A 17,310-nucleotide genomic window follows, 5' to 3' on the forward strand; every position below is an offset into this window, starting at 1 on the left:
CTTCTCTGAACACCAATGGCCAAGACAGATCAATGTTTTCAGTTTCATTAGGTTCTTCTTAAGAAAGCGTTTACTACAGAGCAGCATTGGAAAATGGTGTTTTGTTGAGATCTGATAATTGACTCCTCTAATCTGAAATTCTTAAAACATTCTAATAAAATTTTTAGTTGTCGTAAGATAAAATATGTGAGCAGTGAAACAAGAATTCTCTTTCATATGTAGCTATGTTAGAAGTTATGGTCATTGATAGAATGCACAGATGTGGGGTAAAATCTGCTTTATGTACAATGAACTGCAATTCTCCCCTGTAGAACTATCTGTGCTTAGAAAACTGATCACATAGACTAAAGATAAGGTGGTTCAAAACACAGTGTTTTACAGGATACCAGCCAAGTCTGGTCTTGAATAGTGCTAAGTCAACAAAGAAAAGCACTTTATAAACAATAGATGAAATATCTTCCTAAATTGTGGTTAGATAGCTCAGTAGTTATTAATAGGATACAAAATCTTTCAGCTCTGGAATATGTTTACAGAGCTTCAGAGCTCTGATATTTTCTTCCTTCTTCTTGTGAGTGTCCTGTTATTGTCTTTGCTTCCTCCTTTGCATGTGTGAAATTTATGTTTTCATTTGACTTAGCAGTGCTAAGGGAGAAGGTTGAAAATACCCCCAACATTTTAAGGGCCATACATAATCCTTAAACCTTGTTGGATTTTTGCCTTGTTCAGCCAAACAGGGAATGGCTCCACAAAGGTAAAACACATCCTCTACTTTAGTAGGAAGTGCAAGTACCAGTCCCTGTGCAGGGAAGTGTCAAAAGTCCAGTTCGTGGTGCTGGAAGCTGGGGTGATGCTTCACTGTGGGCCACATCAAGGTGCTTTACTGCTAATAAGTGTCCATTAGGCAAGTTCTGCGAAAAACCACAGGTCTTTGAATAGCATTTTGCAGGAAGTAGGTGCTTCAAGCTTTAAGTGAATGACTAATACTGAGCATAGTGCATTTCTTGGTACTACTTCTTTGGTGGTAATGGGAAGTGTTGCTGTCAGGTTGTTCTGCAACCTGTCTTTCCACAGGCAGGAGGGAGAAAGCAAAAACTCTCTCAGTTACTGCTGCCCAGAAGCTGTGTTGGTGGAATTGAAGTAAAAGTGAGTGAATGAGCAGTCCTGAAACTACTCCAAAGAAGATGACATATACATGCTGGAATTCAAGATATAATTACATTATAGAGAAATTACATACTTTCCAAAGTGCTCGCTTTTCTTGTGCCTGGAGTAGGACAGTCCCAGTGTTGCTTCACTTCTCTAAACTTGTCCTGCCTGAGAGAGCTGGTGCAGCAGAGCTGGTGGGTGTCTGTGCCTGTCACGGGGTGCAGGGCTCCCCTGGAGAGCAGCAAGGAGATGTGCAAACAAAATCCAGTGACCAAGGACTGATTTCAGGGAGGGAGCAGATTAGGACTTTGCTTCTGTGTTGCATCACTTCTCATGTCTTTGGTTTTAGAAGGGAGGATCTTGCTGAACTCTCTTCTTGGAGTTCAAGGTACCGCACAGATGTGTTACACTTAAGAGACTTCATTTGATTTCTTTCTTTTTATTCAATAAAAGCATTATGCAGAGAGTAGTGAAGTGGACTGTGAGTCTGCTTCAGTTCAGGCTGAAAATTCTGTCACATTTGTAATGAGCTTTTAGCATTTCAGGGCATTTCATAATTATTTCTGTTAATAGCAGATTGATATTGCTTTCTGTGGAAGCAGATTTGAAAACGGATCAATATTTTAAAAAACTGTAAAAAAAGGAATGAATCTGCTATGAAATTTATGAATGGATTAATCTGTTCTGAGCTTCCTTTTTGTTGCCAAAGCCTTCCTGCATATTTAGGAAAGAAAAAACAAATGCTAAAGTTTGTTTTGGTATTTTTTAAAAAACAAACTGAGACTCTATCGACTCCCATTTCAAAAGCAAAACGAAGAAGTTATGTGTTCACTTACCCTTTATTGGAACCTTTTTTTGGGGAAAAAATGACCAGTTTGTAATCAGAATTCTCTTAAGTAATTTACAAGTGTCACTGGAGGATTATAATCAGTAACCTTTGTCTTAAACCTAGCTGCTGGGCTTTGTGGTACTTGAAATGAATCATACATTGTACAATGGCTTAAAATCATACTCTTTTGTTAGTAGGTCTATAACTACCATCTTTTGAAGGAGTTTTAGTAATGGAATAATTGAGATTAAAGTGACTTGTGTCCAAAGTGATGGTAGACAAGTGATTATTTGTGTATCTGTTGGTGTTAAGAGTGAGTTCAGATGTAATTTGTGTGTAGTTTACTTTTCTTCGTTACCTGCTTCTAGAATAGTGTGTATTGCATAATTGTTGTTCATTTTACTATATCCTTGAAGGTCAGGAATGAGAAACAGTTTAAGTGTAAGAAAGAACAAATTGGTAAACAAGAGCACATAGATAAAGGTAAACCAAGTCATCTGTGCAGGGTGGTTCTTAAATAAGTGTTGTGTGTGTTTGGTTTATAACTGTCTGGAAAGGAAATTTTTCATGACACATGAGAAAAGAGAATTCAATATCTTGCTCAGCAGCTTAAAGAAGCAGCCCCTTATCACAGTGCAGTTGGTTCCCTGTTTTTCCATCTTTTGGTTTTTGGGTTTAATTTTGGGTGCAAGTGTATATGTGGGAGGAATTCTGACTGAGGCTGTTTGTTAAGGAGATGCTCTATAATTTGAAGAACAACAGAAATGTATTCTTAAATTAGACTACTGTAATAAAAATTTAGCTTGCTGAAGTTTTGTGCAAAAGAAAGGTGTTGCTTCTCCTTATCAGGGCAAATAAAGAATCTGGACTTTTATTCACTGCAGATGAGTTGTGTGCACTTCTGGATGTTTAATGCATACATGATCCCAATGTGAAGGCACGTTCTCTTTCACATAGCTGGTAAAAGACTGGTTAATAAAACCAGCTGAAGTTAATCACAGCAGGTGTTGCAATTCAGTACTTTGGTGGTGTTGGCCAGCATAACCTGAAGCTGACTCAAATATCCAGGAAATGTCTTCTGAGAGATGCTTAACTCTTCTTTTGAGATCTGACAGCTTAAGGTCTGATGTTGCTGCAAGGAGCTCAGCGTGTGGTCTGTGGAAATAAGGCTGCCTGCTTGGAACAAAACACCTGAACCCTCAGCCTGAAATATGCACTGTGTGAAGCTCTTTCCTGCTCATATCCCAGACTAAACCATTACCAATTTTTAGTGATCTCCAAAAGCATCAGGTCTCCCTTTTGCATGTGTGAAAATGTTCTGTCCTTCCTCATTGTGAATGAAAGTCTGCCTAGGGAAGGGCCTGGAGGGCTGCCCCTATCACCTGCTCCATCCATTTGTGTCCCTAGTGATACTATGTTCTTGTATTTATAACTGAAAAAAAAATGGAAAATGTGTCAGAATAATGATTCTGGCCCTCAAGGCAGAGAGGAAAAACTGGGAGGGGGTTTTGCAGGAGCTCATTCCTCTCTCTGATCACATGCAGCAGCATTCTGTGTGCCACTGCCCAAAAACTGCTTTGCTGGATGTCACCATCATTGCTCCTGCATGGGTACTCATGGTCACCCTGGGTTTGGAAGCTGCTGAAAACAGACATCTTCTCTCAGAGTGGAATGTGGGCCCATCTTATACAAGCACACTGGGGTTTGAGCTCTCTTTATGCCCTTGGCAGCAACCTTGAGCAGCCCTGTTGGTGGCTGTGGTACAGAGTTTGTGAGCAGGTTCCTTCTCTTTGTTTTAAATATGCTACTGTTGATTCCCTTGACTTAGTTTTTGGGATTTAATCCCAAGAAGTAGGGATTATTTATTTATTTTTCTTCACTTGTTCCATAGGTGAAGTTTTACCCTCCCTCCATAAGCTGTGTCTCTCACCTGAACGTATAATTTATTGAAAGTGCCCATGAGTAGATGCTTCTCCATACCTAGGTTATATTATTTTATATTCTTCTCTCAATCTTTTTTGGGGTTTTGAGGAGAGGGTGGTCCAAGGTGGTGGTGTGCTGTGGATTTCTACAGAAGCTACAGGGAGAATTTCAAAGTGTTCTGCTTTTTAAGTCTCCCACGTTAATATTTCTTTGTCCTGTCAGTAACCTGGTGTGGAGCTAAAATTAATAACCATAAGACAATCAATTTCAATTATCATGTTCTTGAGTTAATGCTCTGTATTTCTTACTTGTCAGACGTTTTGTCTTTCTGAAATCAGTTTATGTGTATGCTCTCTGACGGGCCTACACATGTGTGAAAATGTGCAACTTGTTGAATAATTCTAAGTCAATAGCTGACCTGCATAAGCAAGTTCTTTGGTACCATGAACAGAATTATAGTATTAGACCCTCTGTTTTTCTTCTGTGGCAGCTGTGTTGTTTTGGGGGGCTGACTTAGATTCCTGTGTATCAGTGGTCAACTTTAGAGAGTGCTGACTCACCCCAGGAAGACCTTGTGTGTGAGAAGGCAGACTGCAGTGGACCTGGAGCAGAAGTGTGTCTGATCAGTGGTGCAGAAGGCAGTTCTTTCCAATCAAAGTGCAGTAAATGCCTGTATTGCTGTGTTTTCAGTATCACTTCTGGAGATTGGTGGTAGTTGGATGGGGTTTATACGTGGGATCTCCAAGGAGAGGTAGTTCAGTGCAAGGCTGAGGGTGCCTGTGCTCTGGTGGCAGTGCAGCAGGTGTTGCAGGCAGTGATCCAATGTGCTTCTCCTTGGGAAGCAGGCCAGGCAGTCTTGGGCAAGATCACAGAGCCTAAAGCATCAGAAGTTGACTTAAATACTTCTTAGCTTAAGAGATTAATACCCAGCAGTCTCTAGGTTTGACAGCTATCCTGTGTGGGCATTTTTTTTTTAAGGGCATTACAAGGAACATTAAAATCCTTACTAAGCATGACTGACCTGTGTGGCAGAGGGAGATGCTGGCATGTGCCTGATGTCTGACACTTCTGAAGAAAGAGAAGGTTCTTACCTTCTGATTTCTGCTTCCTTTGCAAATCCAACCTTGTTTGCCCTTTGAGAGAACTGAGGTTGTTGTTAGGCCCTTCCTGGATTGTTGCATTTGTGTCCAGACTCCCAAATCCAGTTGCTTTCCGCATGCTGCGGCCATGACCAGGCCCTGTGGGGTGCTAGTAAAGGATAAACGCTGTTGTTTTTTGTTTTCCCTGTTATGACAAGGATGATTTCACACTTTCTTGTTTCAGCACAAAACACACTTTAAAAAAAACAAACAACCCCCCCAAAAACCTAGCACACCCCCTCATGTTCCCCTAATCAATCAACCTATGCCAGACAGTAATTTGTTTGCCTCTTATTTTGAGACACTCTGGCTCTCTTTTCAAAACAGATTGGGGAAATTGATGAGAGAGATGCATTTCCTCAGCTATGCCTTATTCCGCTAGCAAAGCTCAGGGAATTCTTTCCAAGTACACACTCAAAAAAGGCCATAAGAATTCCAAGAAGATGCAAACATCAGTTTTTCTGAAATAATAAATTCTTTTCAGAGTTTCAAAATATATGCTTATTCAAACATTAAGATATTGCTCAGATCTAGTTTTTTTTCCCTGGCCTACTTGTTTGGGAGTTTTTTTTGTCAAGATGAAAGAATAGATTTTTATTAATGTAACTACTGTTACTACATTTATTAATGTAAACTGTCCTCCTACTGTGGATTATTCATGCTACAGCAATGCAAGTGTTTCAAAGAAACAAATTACAAGTCACTGCAATGTGGTTTTTTTTTTCCCCGCTTTGTTTTTTATTTGGGTTTTCTTTTCTGCTGGAAAATCCAATGGTTTGTTTGCACTCTAATTTTATGGATACCCTATCTTGCTCACATTTTTCCTTAAAGGTCTTGTTTCATACAGCAAGACATAAAATACTTGTGTTGCCATACTTCTTTCATTTTATTTGCTGAAGATAACTGGGACAGTGGGCAGTAGTGACTCTAAGCTTTCAATTAATTTTGGAAGATACAAAAAGAATTGTATGTCTCGAGTTCTGCTTTAGTGTATCCATAGTGAGTATAAAATTAGGCTCTGCAAATATCCAGAATACTTTGTGCTTGGATATATTTAATAATCTGTGTATTATTTTAAAGACACACATAAGCAATGGCTGCTTGCTTATAAAATGCATTTACTGACCCATGAGTTAATTGATCCCTATGACTATTTAAACCTCAGGGCTTTAAAAGTTTTTCTCTTATCTTTATGTTAAACAATGGAAAGTTTTACCGTATGTTCAAATAACGTCTTCATCAGGTTCACAACAGGATACCATAGTTAATTTTCAGTTGAGTGCTTTACAGGATTTTCTTTTTGCTGGCTGGTTGGGTGAAAGTCTAGACACTGAGAGACGAGGCGTTAGAGGGGCCTCACAATATAGTTATTGTGAATGGTAAGTAGGAGCAGCTTCCTCTGATGTACGGACTCCATGCCCAAACCAGTGGTACAAAGGCATAGCTTTTGTTCAGGGGGATAGGGGCTAATCCGAATGCTGCACACTGTGAAAAACCTTTTATGGAAGGGGGGAAAAACTTGCCTTGAAGGTGAGAGGTCAGCAGTTTAACCTCTGACTACAAAACAAGGGACCAGCGAAGAATGGGACGAACAAGGGGGAAAAATACTTCAAGTACTCCATTCTTTGTTTATCAGAAATGGGTCAAGCAAATGAGTGTCAGGAATGGTTACAGGAGTTCTGATGGGCTGCAAGGAAGTCTGAAGATGTGCTCTGGCTTAGTTGTACATTGCTATGGAGTTTGGAGCTTACATAGCTCTCTCTTAAATGCTTGATAAAGAGATCCCCAAAACAAAATGAGATCCTGAAAAGCACAAAGACTCTGCTCTCTTCCTCCTTAGCCCATATCGGGTCCTTCTGTTATTAATTTTTTTAATTCTAATTTTCTTTTGTGTAGATTAACACAATTTAGTATTTGGCCTTCTAACTCTTTGCACTGTTTCTGGGCTATTTTTGGAAATTTGTAAAGAAGCATCGCAGTAATCACATGCTCACACGTGTTCAGCAGGCAGTGAGATGGGTCTCTTTTAGCTAAAGCCATGGATCTTTGGGTGGTCAGTGCTATTGTACAACAGCAGGGGAGAGCTGTTTCCAATCTTTGTGCAAAGGGAATATGGAGGCTTTCCCCTCTGATCTCATTTTGGTATTATCAGTGCTGGGAATTTAGTCACAATCCAATTAGAAATGATGGAAGTTATGTTCACTAGTAGTTAAGCCTCCCATATTCTTAGGTCCACCCTTTTGGACCAATGGGTTGTGCTCAGGCTGGGAGAAGATAGCAATGGTGATTAGTACACTTGGTGCACTAAAGCTCCCTGCTTGGCATACAACCATTTCTTGTGCTTCACTACATCCAGTCCATGAGAAGCATGCTCACCTCCCTCCCAGCCTCTCCCAGCATGCAGAAAAGCAAAGAAGACATAATGCCTTGCTTGGGCACCTCTGGAAGTTTTATACTTCACTGGACATAGATGTATTGTGTATATGAGGTAAATTCCTCTTCCTGCTTCCCACAAAGGGATTAAAGCTAGCCTTTGTTGTTGACCCTCTTCACATGTTGCATCTTCAAACACTTGCTTATGACCTGGACAGCTTTAGGCCACTTGCATTCAGAGAAGTGATCAGGAACCAGCAGTGTTCCTCAGCAAGTCAGTGGCAGGGCCTCTCAGCGCCCAGGGAAATAGATTTTGGTACAGGCTTGATTTTATTTGTGCTTGGAAATAGTGCACCCTCAAACACTGTGGATCCTCTGACCTTTGGCCAAGTTTAATCTTTTGTTTCTCAATTTCACAGACATCCATCTTTCTTCTTTTAAAATATTTCAGGGGTAAATTCCTCAGAAAGGTGATTCTAAGCATACTTCCATGATCTCACACATCTGCAAATGAAAAAAGGAAAAAAGACTTTATTTTTCTTTCATTCCCTAGGAACTCTCTTGGGTTCACTGATTTGAAAATACAGCGTTTTAGTGGAGACCTTGTTAAACGTGCAGAGTTATTTATTATACAAATGATAAATGAAAGGCTTAGGATAGTGGCTGTTGCTGGAATTACCTGAACAGGTAATTTCTATAGCTATTAAGTGAAAGTAAAATGAGGAACCCTTTATAATCTTTTGCCTTGCTCCTAATAGGTTAGTTTTGTCACTTTATGAATTGCAAACTTTTTGGTTTTCCAAATTTGATGGGATCAAATGGTGTTCTCAAGCTAAATGACTGACACTTTTGCCCTTGGGGAAGCACCAGAAGTTAAAATATTGCTGTATTTTAGAGTAGGTACCTTTAATTGTATTCTATCAAAATTTGGAAAATAAGAAACAGAGTTTTTTTTCTTCTGCAATCTTGAAAATTACTCTAAACCTCTTCTTTAATGGCCCTTTAAGATCACTGAGTCCAACCCTAAACCCAGCACTGCCACCTCCACCACTACACCATGTTCCAAAGCACATCTACATGTCTTGGAATACCTCTTAGGGATGGTGACTTCCTCACTTCACTGGGCAGCCTGTTCCAGTGCTTGACAACTTTTTCTAGGAATAATTTTTTTCCCTAATATCCAATATAAACCACCCCTGGTACAACTTGAGGCCATTTCCCTTTGTCCTATCTCTTTTCACCTGGGAAGAGACACAGACCCCTTACTTGCTACACCCTCCTGTCAGGCAGTTCTAGAGATCTGTAAGGTCACCCCTGAGCCTCCTATTCTCCAGGATAAACACCCCCAGCTCTCCCAGCTGCTCCTGACCAGGCCTGTGCTCCAGACCCTTCTCCAGCTCTGTTACCCTTCTCTGGACCTTCTCCAGCATCTCAATGCCCTTCCTGGAGTGAGTGGCCCAAACCAAACACAGAGTTCAAGGTGCTGCCTCGCCAGTGCTGACTACAGGGGGACAATCCCTTCCCTGGTCCAGCTGGCCACACTATTCCTGACCCAGGCCAGGGTGCCCTTGGCCTTCTTGGCCACCTGTGCCCAGCTGGCTCTTGGTCAGCCACTGTCAGCCAGCACTCCCAAGTCTTTTTCCACCAGGCAGCTTTCCAGCCACTCTGCCCCAGCCTGGAATGCTGCATGGGAGTTTATTGTGGCCAAAGTGCCTCACCTGGCACTTTGCTGCAATTGAACCCCGTAGTGTTGGCCTCAGCCTATCAGTTCAGCTTGCCCAGATCTGTCTGCTGAGCCTCCCTGCCCTCCAGAAGATCAGCACTCCTGCCCAAGACTCCTGCCCAGCTAGGTTTCATCTTCAAACTTAGTGAGTGTGGACATGATCCCCTCGTCCAAACCATTGCGAAATACATTGAACAGAATTTGCCCTGAAGAAAGGAGATACAATTTACAGTTTTAGGCAGAATGTTATTCTATGGAATTTGCCTAATCCTCTGTGGGCTTGATAGGAATGAAGAATTTAAACAATAATAATCATTTGGGATAACTTGTTAAAATTAAGATATGATATTTGCACATCCATGATTCTTGAAGTCTATTTTTAGTATTTTCAGAAATTAGTGTTTTTTTCCTGCTCTGGAAAGTTCATGGATTTTGTTTATCAGAGTGATGGAAGACTCAAGATAAGAGAGGGGTTGTCTGAGGCATGCTTGAGAGAGAATGTATGTCTTTGTATTTTAAAAGTGCAGCAATATTTTTGTATCCTGTGGGGTTTTTTTACTAATTATAAAAACAGTGAATTAAGAAGGTGCTATAAGGAGATGGCTTATTTTATGCAGACATAATTTACATTGATTATGAAATTTTCAGCATGAGTGATTATGATTAGTCTTTTTTATAAAAAAATTGAATTTGTTATCTTAAAGCAACTTCTGATTTCTCTAGCTGCATACTGAATTGTTCTTGGTGGGAAGTGTATGTGCATGGATAATGATTGTTTTTTGCTGCAGCACAGTGTATTTTAATGCTTGTCTAAAAACATTTTAATGTTTTTTCCAAAAATTCTTTTGCATCTCTAATGAAGATTGGTTGACATCTGTGATAAATTCTTAGCCTTCTGAATTCTTAGCCTTTTTTGCTTTCCTGTTAAATGATCAGTGTCTTCTTGGGCTCATCCAATCATGACTCTAATTTCTTTAGATCAGAAATTATTTTGCTTTCAGCTTTTAGCATTGATTCCAACTGTACACTGTGCTGGTCTAGGTTCTTACATGCATTTATAGAGCTCAGCTGTGCTCCCGGAGGTGAATGTCTTTATTTTTCAGAAACAAAACAAAGAAAAGCTCCATGTGGTTACCAACTTGGTATCAAACTGTACCGATGCATTGAGCTCTCCTCTTAAGCCTTCCAGTGGTGAACCTGCAGCCATGGCAGCAGCACTGTCTTACTGGTGGAGATGGAGAACGTGCAGGAGGGGAGAGCAAGGGTGTGAAATGACTAGAAGTGATTAGTGATGTGGGGCTTGTAGGAAATCTGAGGTTTGTTTAATCAGCTGCATCAAGGAAGAAGCTGAAGTACATAGAGAATGGAGCCAGAATAATGCAGCCCTTCCAATAGCATCAAACCCTTCCATGCAGCACTGGAGAACATGGAGAATTTGGGCAGTGAGAGAAGGGCAGTGGTTGAGAGGAGAACTTTTAATGAAAATTTTCATGTAATGTTACATGTAGCACCATCTACCTTAGCTCCTTGTGCATGCTGTATGTAGACAGCTGTTACTATTGTGCAGGTTTATATGTGCATTCAGAAATATTAGCACCAGATTTATTTGGGAAATTGATATTTTCATATGAGACAACCTTAATTTATGCTGTTGTTGATTTATTGATAAGTGTTTCCTTGTTCTTTCACATCAATAATAATAATATAATTTTTCACCTTGCTAATTTTTTGACTGCTGTGTGTTGCATACACAGGCATTTCTCATGCTTTCCCTGGCCTCATCTCACTTCTTTCTGCTCTAATGCTTTTAGGAAAGTAAAATGAAGACTTTCATTACTTAAGAGACAGAAATGTTCAGTTCAAACATATGGATGGCCTATCGTTCTGCAATGCTCCCTTCCTGTAGTTTTTATTTTCCCATCTGCAACCACCTCACTACTCTCCCAAGTGTGTACAGGTCTGTTTTCTTTCTCCTTTCTACTCTGTGTGGTGGGAAGCTCTCCCTGGGCTGCTGCTTTGCCTCTGTGAGGGGGTGATGGCCCAGCTGGAGCTGCTCTGCCTGTCCTGGCTTTGCTGCCAGCAAAGCAGGCGGCCTGGGCTGGGCTCCCACCCACCAGTGGAGCAGTGTTACCTTGCAGGGTGCCTTTGTTGGAGGAGCTGCTTCTGACAAAAAAGTTCTTGTACTTTTCAAACAGCTAGTTTGAATGCAGCCTGCTGAAATGGGAGAAGGCAGCTTCTGACCTTGCCTTCTGGAAAGGCTCAATTTACAAAGGATGTGTTGAGTTCTGACCCCTCCTGGGCCATGCGAGTGCAGCGTGTTGTTTTGAACTTTAGCTTTTTCTATTAGAGTGAAATATATTGTCTGCTATTATCACACTGTTAAATTAATTTTCACTGTTTTGTGCATGATTTATTTGAGATTTCACTGGACAAAGCAGGCATCGGGCATTGAGGTTTTGTAGATAAAACAGCATTGCATTTTAACCACATTGCCTTACTTTGTAATGGGATGTAAATTAAAGTCATGCATCTGCATTACCCTTCTACTTTGCTATTCTGAATAAATAGTATTCTGTTTATTCACTGAATTATGTGATACCAAGAACCATCTTGGAGAGTTTCCCAGTTGTTGCATGTGCTTTGGAATTACCAACTCAGAACCCAGATCTCATGCCTCAAGGGCTGCAGGATACCAGACCATTCTGGTACAGCCTCTTCATGTACTTCAGGCTGCTGTTTACATCTCTGGTTTTGCTGACCCCTCTCCAACACATAATTGGATATTTCGACCTTGGTAACTGTAGACACCTGTGAGAAAATCCTTTGACTTGCCTTTACTTGTTTTATGTGTTTGTGCTTTAAAAAAACTAAACTTGCTCCCCCATGGAAATGTCCCTTTTTAAATGCCCTTTCTTCTGAATTAAAAAAAAAAAATTCAAAGACCTCATGATGTTTGGGAACCTGAAATAACTGACTTGAGGTCAGGCAACAGGTAACTGGCAGGACTGAAAGAACTGTGTGCTTCTTCTAATTCCCAGTGTGCTGTGCTGCTGGCTGGGGCTGTGTTCAACCTCTGCTGAAGCAGAGAGGGACCAGTATAGTTAATGCAGCTCAACAACAACAAATTTCCTGCCCTCTATATCCACTTTGTGACTCTTTGGAGTTATGAAACAGATGGAGAGAAGGGTGCAGAGAGTTGCAGCTATGTCAGAGTTTATTTTACTAAAAGATCAATATATATGTTTGGGAATATCCTTGGGAGGGGTGTGACATGCAGTCTCTTCTGGAGTTCTGGGATGTCCTTGGTGGGGTTTAGAATGATCTGTGTTCCCTGGGAAGTCAGATGCTAAAGTCACGGTGCCTCTGCCTGAGTCCCTGGGTCTCAGCATGCATTGTGTGTGGTTGCTGCCTTGGAAATGTCTGGTAGACCCTTTCCTAATGTTTCGGGTTTTTTTTTTTTTGTGGAAGAAGCTCAAGGTTTGGTGATTCTGTGAGGGTGGTTTGGTAAGTGACTGGTATGTTTTCATTAGCTGCAAAAGCTAATCCTAGAGGGGACTTGTAACATAAATGCAACTGTAAAAGTTGTTTTCTGTAGCCTTTTTTCTGAGCATGGCCCTTGAATACTAAAGCATGAGTGCTTCATGACAGGGGAGATCTCAGCTGTTGGTGTAACACTGATCTTTCTGTAAGCAACCTCTCTTAACCTGCTCTTTGTGTTTTGTTCTTATCAAAAGTTTAGTGTTGACTTTTGAGGATTGGTATGGGAAAAATGTCAAAACACTGATTTTCAGCTGCAAGCTGCCTGCCATAGACATATCAGGGCTCAATGCATGTGGGCCAGCCTCTAAAATATTTTGTTGCTGATTCTTGCTCGCGTGGAGGGCCCTTGGGACAGATGGCCCCTCGCCGCTGATGGTTCGATTACCGCGATCACCCACGGCTTCTGAAGAGTGCGAAGAAAAGAAATTGCTTTCTTTGTCAAGGTGTTTTCATTTCAATTCTCACCCATTAGCCCTGTTTGGTTAAGTTTTGAATTACTCCATCAGGTGACTGATGAGTTTTATTTTTCCCCCTGATGATATTAAAATAGATCTGGGGTAAGATAGAAAGGAAAGGCAAAAAAAGATTTGTGCTTATTGATCAGTGCTCCTTCATCTTTGTTCTGGCTTAATGTGTCATGAACAGCAAAGATTAAAATGAACACTGACTCAGAATATGCTAGAAAATACATATTTTAAAATGGAAGTCTGTGAACTGTTTACATATATAGCAAACAATATGTATGCTATGGCTAAACAACATGGTTGTTAGAACGCTGGAGCTTTGTGCAGCTAAGGTTTGTGATTGTTTTAATTTACATATCTAAAATTATGAAATGTTGGTTTATATAATTACAGCTTTTGAAGTTGGATGTGTTTCAGCTGTAGTGCTGGAGATGTTCAGAGAAGTAGGAATCTTCTAGGCTGGGCCCTGGTTAGCAGTTCTACTTCCATACCTTCCATCACAGCCTGTTCTATTTCGATACCTTCCTATCACAGCCAGTAAGCAAAATGTGAAAGGTTTCATGTAGAAAATGCTATTTGTAATTGGAGAATGAAAAAAGAATAAAGGATTTGAATCTATGCTTTTAAAAGGTACTATTAAGTTCATTCTTTCTCCTGCATAAGCAGAATATCATTGCATAGTTCATAGTCTTGTTTCACAGCATAATCATAGGGATGGGGTGAATATATGATACAGTAGTATCTGTTTTAGTTAAATAAAATGTCATAAATAGTCTAGAATAGAACAATGAAGAGAGAATCTAAGCCCTTCTCACTGTAGCTGTCATTGATTGTAAAGACAGTGGCAGTGGGATTGCTCGTAGAAGATGTTATGTATTCCACTATTACTCTGGCCTTTAGGTAATTTCTCCCTGTAAGTTGTTGAATTATAGGTAGTTACTTACCTGTTAATTATTGAGTAATCACATTTTATTGCCTGTGCTAGTCAGTATTTAAGGCAAGGGGTATAATTTAGTGGAAAGTCATGCTGTCAAGTACCAGCAGTTGGGCTGTGCCCAGGATGTGGTCCTCACCAGCGGAAAGTGGAAGGAATGTTGCTGCACTGTTCAGGCAAGAAGTGATGTAAATAGATAGTCATTGTATCATCTTTGGCCAAGAGGGAGCTTGAAGGAGTTCCCCTGCAACACTCATTTTTTTCTTGAAGTAGCTAAAGACTGGACTAACTTCTCCTTAGAGAAGAAAGCTTGCAGAAGGATGAAGCTTTTGGTTTAATTTTTTTATTGCTTTAATTTATTTTTTAAGGCATGTTAACTCTAAGATTTATTTTGTATTATTTTTGGAAAATGTCTGTCAAAAATGGTTTAGATAGAACTCTGTGTTTTCTGCAATCAGTTTGCTTTAGAGGGTCACATATATCCCTGGTTTCATGTCCAAGCTGATACCAAATTTGTTTTTCTTGGAATAAATCAGGAGGCAGTAACTCAGGCATTCATAATGTAGTGAGATGTAGTTTTTGTCATGTGCCAAAAGCTTTTTTATTTTTCTATATGCAGTATGTGTGGGTTCCACAAAGCAAATATAACAGTGTAGTCTGTGAGATAAAATGATTCTCCCTGGTCAGACATCACTGATGTGGAAGAGCAAGTGATGGTCCAGCCCTAATGTACTTGGCAGGGCAGGAGTTTTACTTCCTAGTTTACTTGGTACATATTGCTTGGTAATAACACATATTGCTTGGTACTTGAACTTTTCTAGCTCTTTCTTAAAATCAATATTGCATTTTTCCTAATGTTGGAAAATTTAATGTAGCCCACAACAGTTTTTAAGAACTTGTAGTCCTATATCTTTATTTAAAATTAAGAAACCCCTGCACAATGTCTGTTTGCAAGGGAGTGTGGTAATTTACTTTTTCATTAGGGGGAGGGTGTAAAGCTTGTGCTTGCTTGCGAAGGTGAATGCTCCTAGTCTTACTCCTTTTGGTTACTGTACATTTCATGAGATCACAGCACTGCCTGTCTCCTTTAAATTTCTTTGAACAAGAGACCCAGGGACAGCAAAAGTATGTTGTTTTTTTTGTAAACCCTCCTAAAACATTAGGAATGACTGGAGGCATATGTGGTGCCTGCTTGCTTCTTCTTCTGCTGCCTTAGTTCTTAGATCCTTGTTCTCATGATTCACTCATGATTGCAACTTAGAAGTAGGAAAATTAAGACTAACACAGCTTCTAAAGGTATACAGTTGTTGGCATACTTCACAAGGTCATTCTAAAGACTTACCAGGTAAAAGAAATCCCTGCTTATCTTGTGAAGAGACCAAATAAAGGCTGAATATACTCATTTTATCTGTGCACTGTCTGTGCAATGAACTCTCACCCTGATTAAGGTTTTAGCCTGAAGCATGGCTAATAGCATTGCAGCCAAAGAACCCTTTCTTTCTGTCTGTAGTAAGCTGAAATGACTTACTGCTCTGTCCTTCAGTGGAACAAATTCTTGGGCAAAAAGAGATTGACCTGCAGCTCTGAAGATGATGTCAAGTTGTGGCTAGAACTTTTAACTGTCTCTCTGCCTGTAAAAGGGGAAGAAGTACTTATTTCCTAGTTCAAGTGCCTTACAGACAGGGAAATCTGAGAGACTGGAGGAAGTTTTGGGTCCAAAACCTGACAAAGTCCTGCTTGTCTACAGTGTACTTTGCTGAACCTTGCATGTGATTAGTCAGGAGTTCAGTATTTGCAGACTGTTCTCACCTTTCTGAAAACCTTGAGGAGCCTTTGTCACATAAGTTTAAAAGTAGAAATATTTGAAAATAATTCTGTGATAAACTGCAATCAGCAAATTCTGTGTGTGGCTTTGCAGTGCGATGTAGATGTGTCAGGTTGTCACACTTCAGTCTGGATGGTGAGCTGTTCATGCCTCGGTGGGGCACCAATGGCCAGCATTTAAAATGTGGCCTTGCAGTGATGGGATGGGGCTGACTGAGCTGGACCCACTGACTTCAAATGTAGGGACTAGAGAACATCGTGGTCTGTGTGTGTGTGGTTTGTATTAAGGGCTGAGTGACTCTTACAGATGTGGATTGCACCTTTTTTTTCACGTGTATTAGAAACAAAATTCTGGATTTCCACAAACAGGATGTGAGCACTGCGATCTTGAAATAATTTGCTAAGTATTATGTGTTTATAGGAAGATGTAATTAAGTTCTGAGCCAGTTGATAAGTCCATGAGTAATTTGTTCTCCTTGTGACTGGGAGCCTTTGTCAAGTATACATACTACAGAAGTTACTTTAATTGCAGGTTTTATTACTACAGTTAAAAACAGTTCCTTAGGAAAAGATTCCTCGTGGAAGGAAGATGTTTTTATCTTGCCAGTAAGGTCTTTGTAATTATGTTTCTGAGCCTGATTAAAAAAAAATCAAATTTCTGATTGGCAAATGTGCAGTCCCAAAGACATACAGATAACAGGTACAGTGATTGTAACTGAGGAGAGTAAAATATTTTTTTCCATTTTCCATTTCCCAAAGGTCACTATTTAGCATGTGTTTGTTTACTCTGTTGTCATTTAGTTCACACTTTCTATGAGAAAAGTTGGATGGAAAAATGTCAAAAGTCACACACTCCAGATATCACCGTTGATGCCAGTGTGAGATGGGTACCTTCAATGCCTAAATAATTTCTCAAAGTGAAGCATAAGCTTTACAATCAGTTGAAGACAAGGCAGAGGCCACTGGTGTGGGTGAGGGAGAAGGGACAGGAGACCCTGGGTTGCTGTGCTGTGGCTTATTTTGAAAGGCAAGTCTCACCTAGAGACCCCAAAGAATCTCAGTGTATTAATATATAGCAGGAAAAGCTGGGAAATGTAATTACTGGAACTTGTTGGTATTTTTCTGTAACTGAGGTTGTCAATGATGTTGACATGTTTGTCTTGTTCCTTTGCTGTTTGCTGAAGTAGGAACCGTTTGAAATTGTGGAGACACTTAAGGAAGGCTCACTTGTGAGTAAAAGAGTTGAGGGTGCTGGATTGTTGAGATTTGATACAGCTTTGTAAATACATTTTTTTTTGCTACATGATTTGTATAAAAGTGTACTTTAAGGTATTTTCTGTAGTGGCACCTTCCTTTGCATATTATCTTTAATCTGACAGGTTTTAGGTGCCTGAGAAGTTAGTGGCTGTTCCTTA

The 17,310-nt window shown here is 40.2% G+C and overlaps 1 protein-coding gene across 5 annotated transcripts in view; it reads left to right on the forward strand.

The window, feature by feature from the left end:
• The window catches only part of DENND1B (DENN domain containing 1B), a 150,698-nt gene that overhangs the window by 15,766 nt on the left and 117,622 nt on the right, over positions 1–17,310 (forward strand). The gene's annotated exons all lie outside the window — the stretch shown is intronic.

This window comes from Haemorhous mexicanus, chromosome 9 (genome assembly GCF_027477595.1).
Source record: "Haemorhous mexicanus isolate bHaeMex1 chromosome 9, bHaeMex1.pri, whole genome shotgun sequence".
NCBI classification, from domain to species: Eukaryota; Metazoa; Chordata; class Aves; order Passeriformes; family Fringillidae; genus Haemorhous; species Haemorhous mexicanus.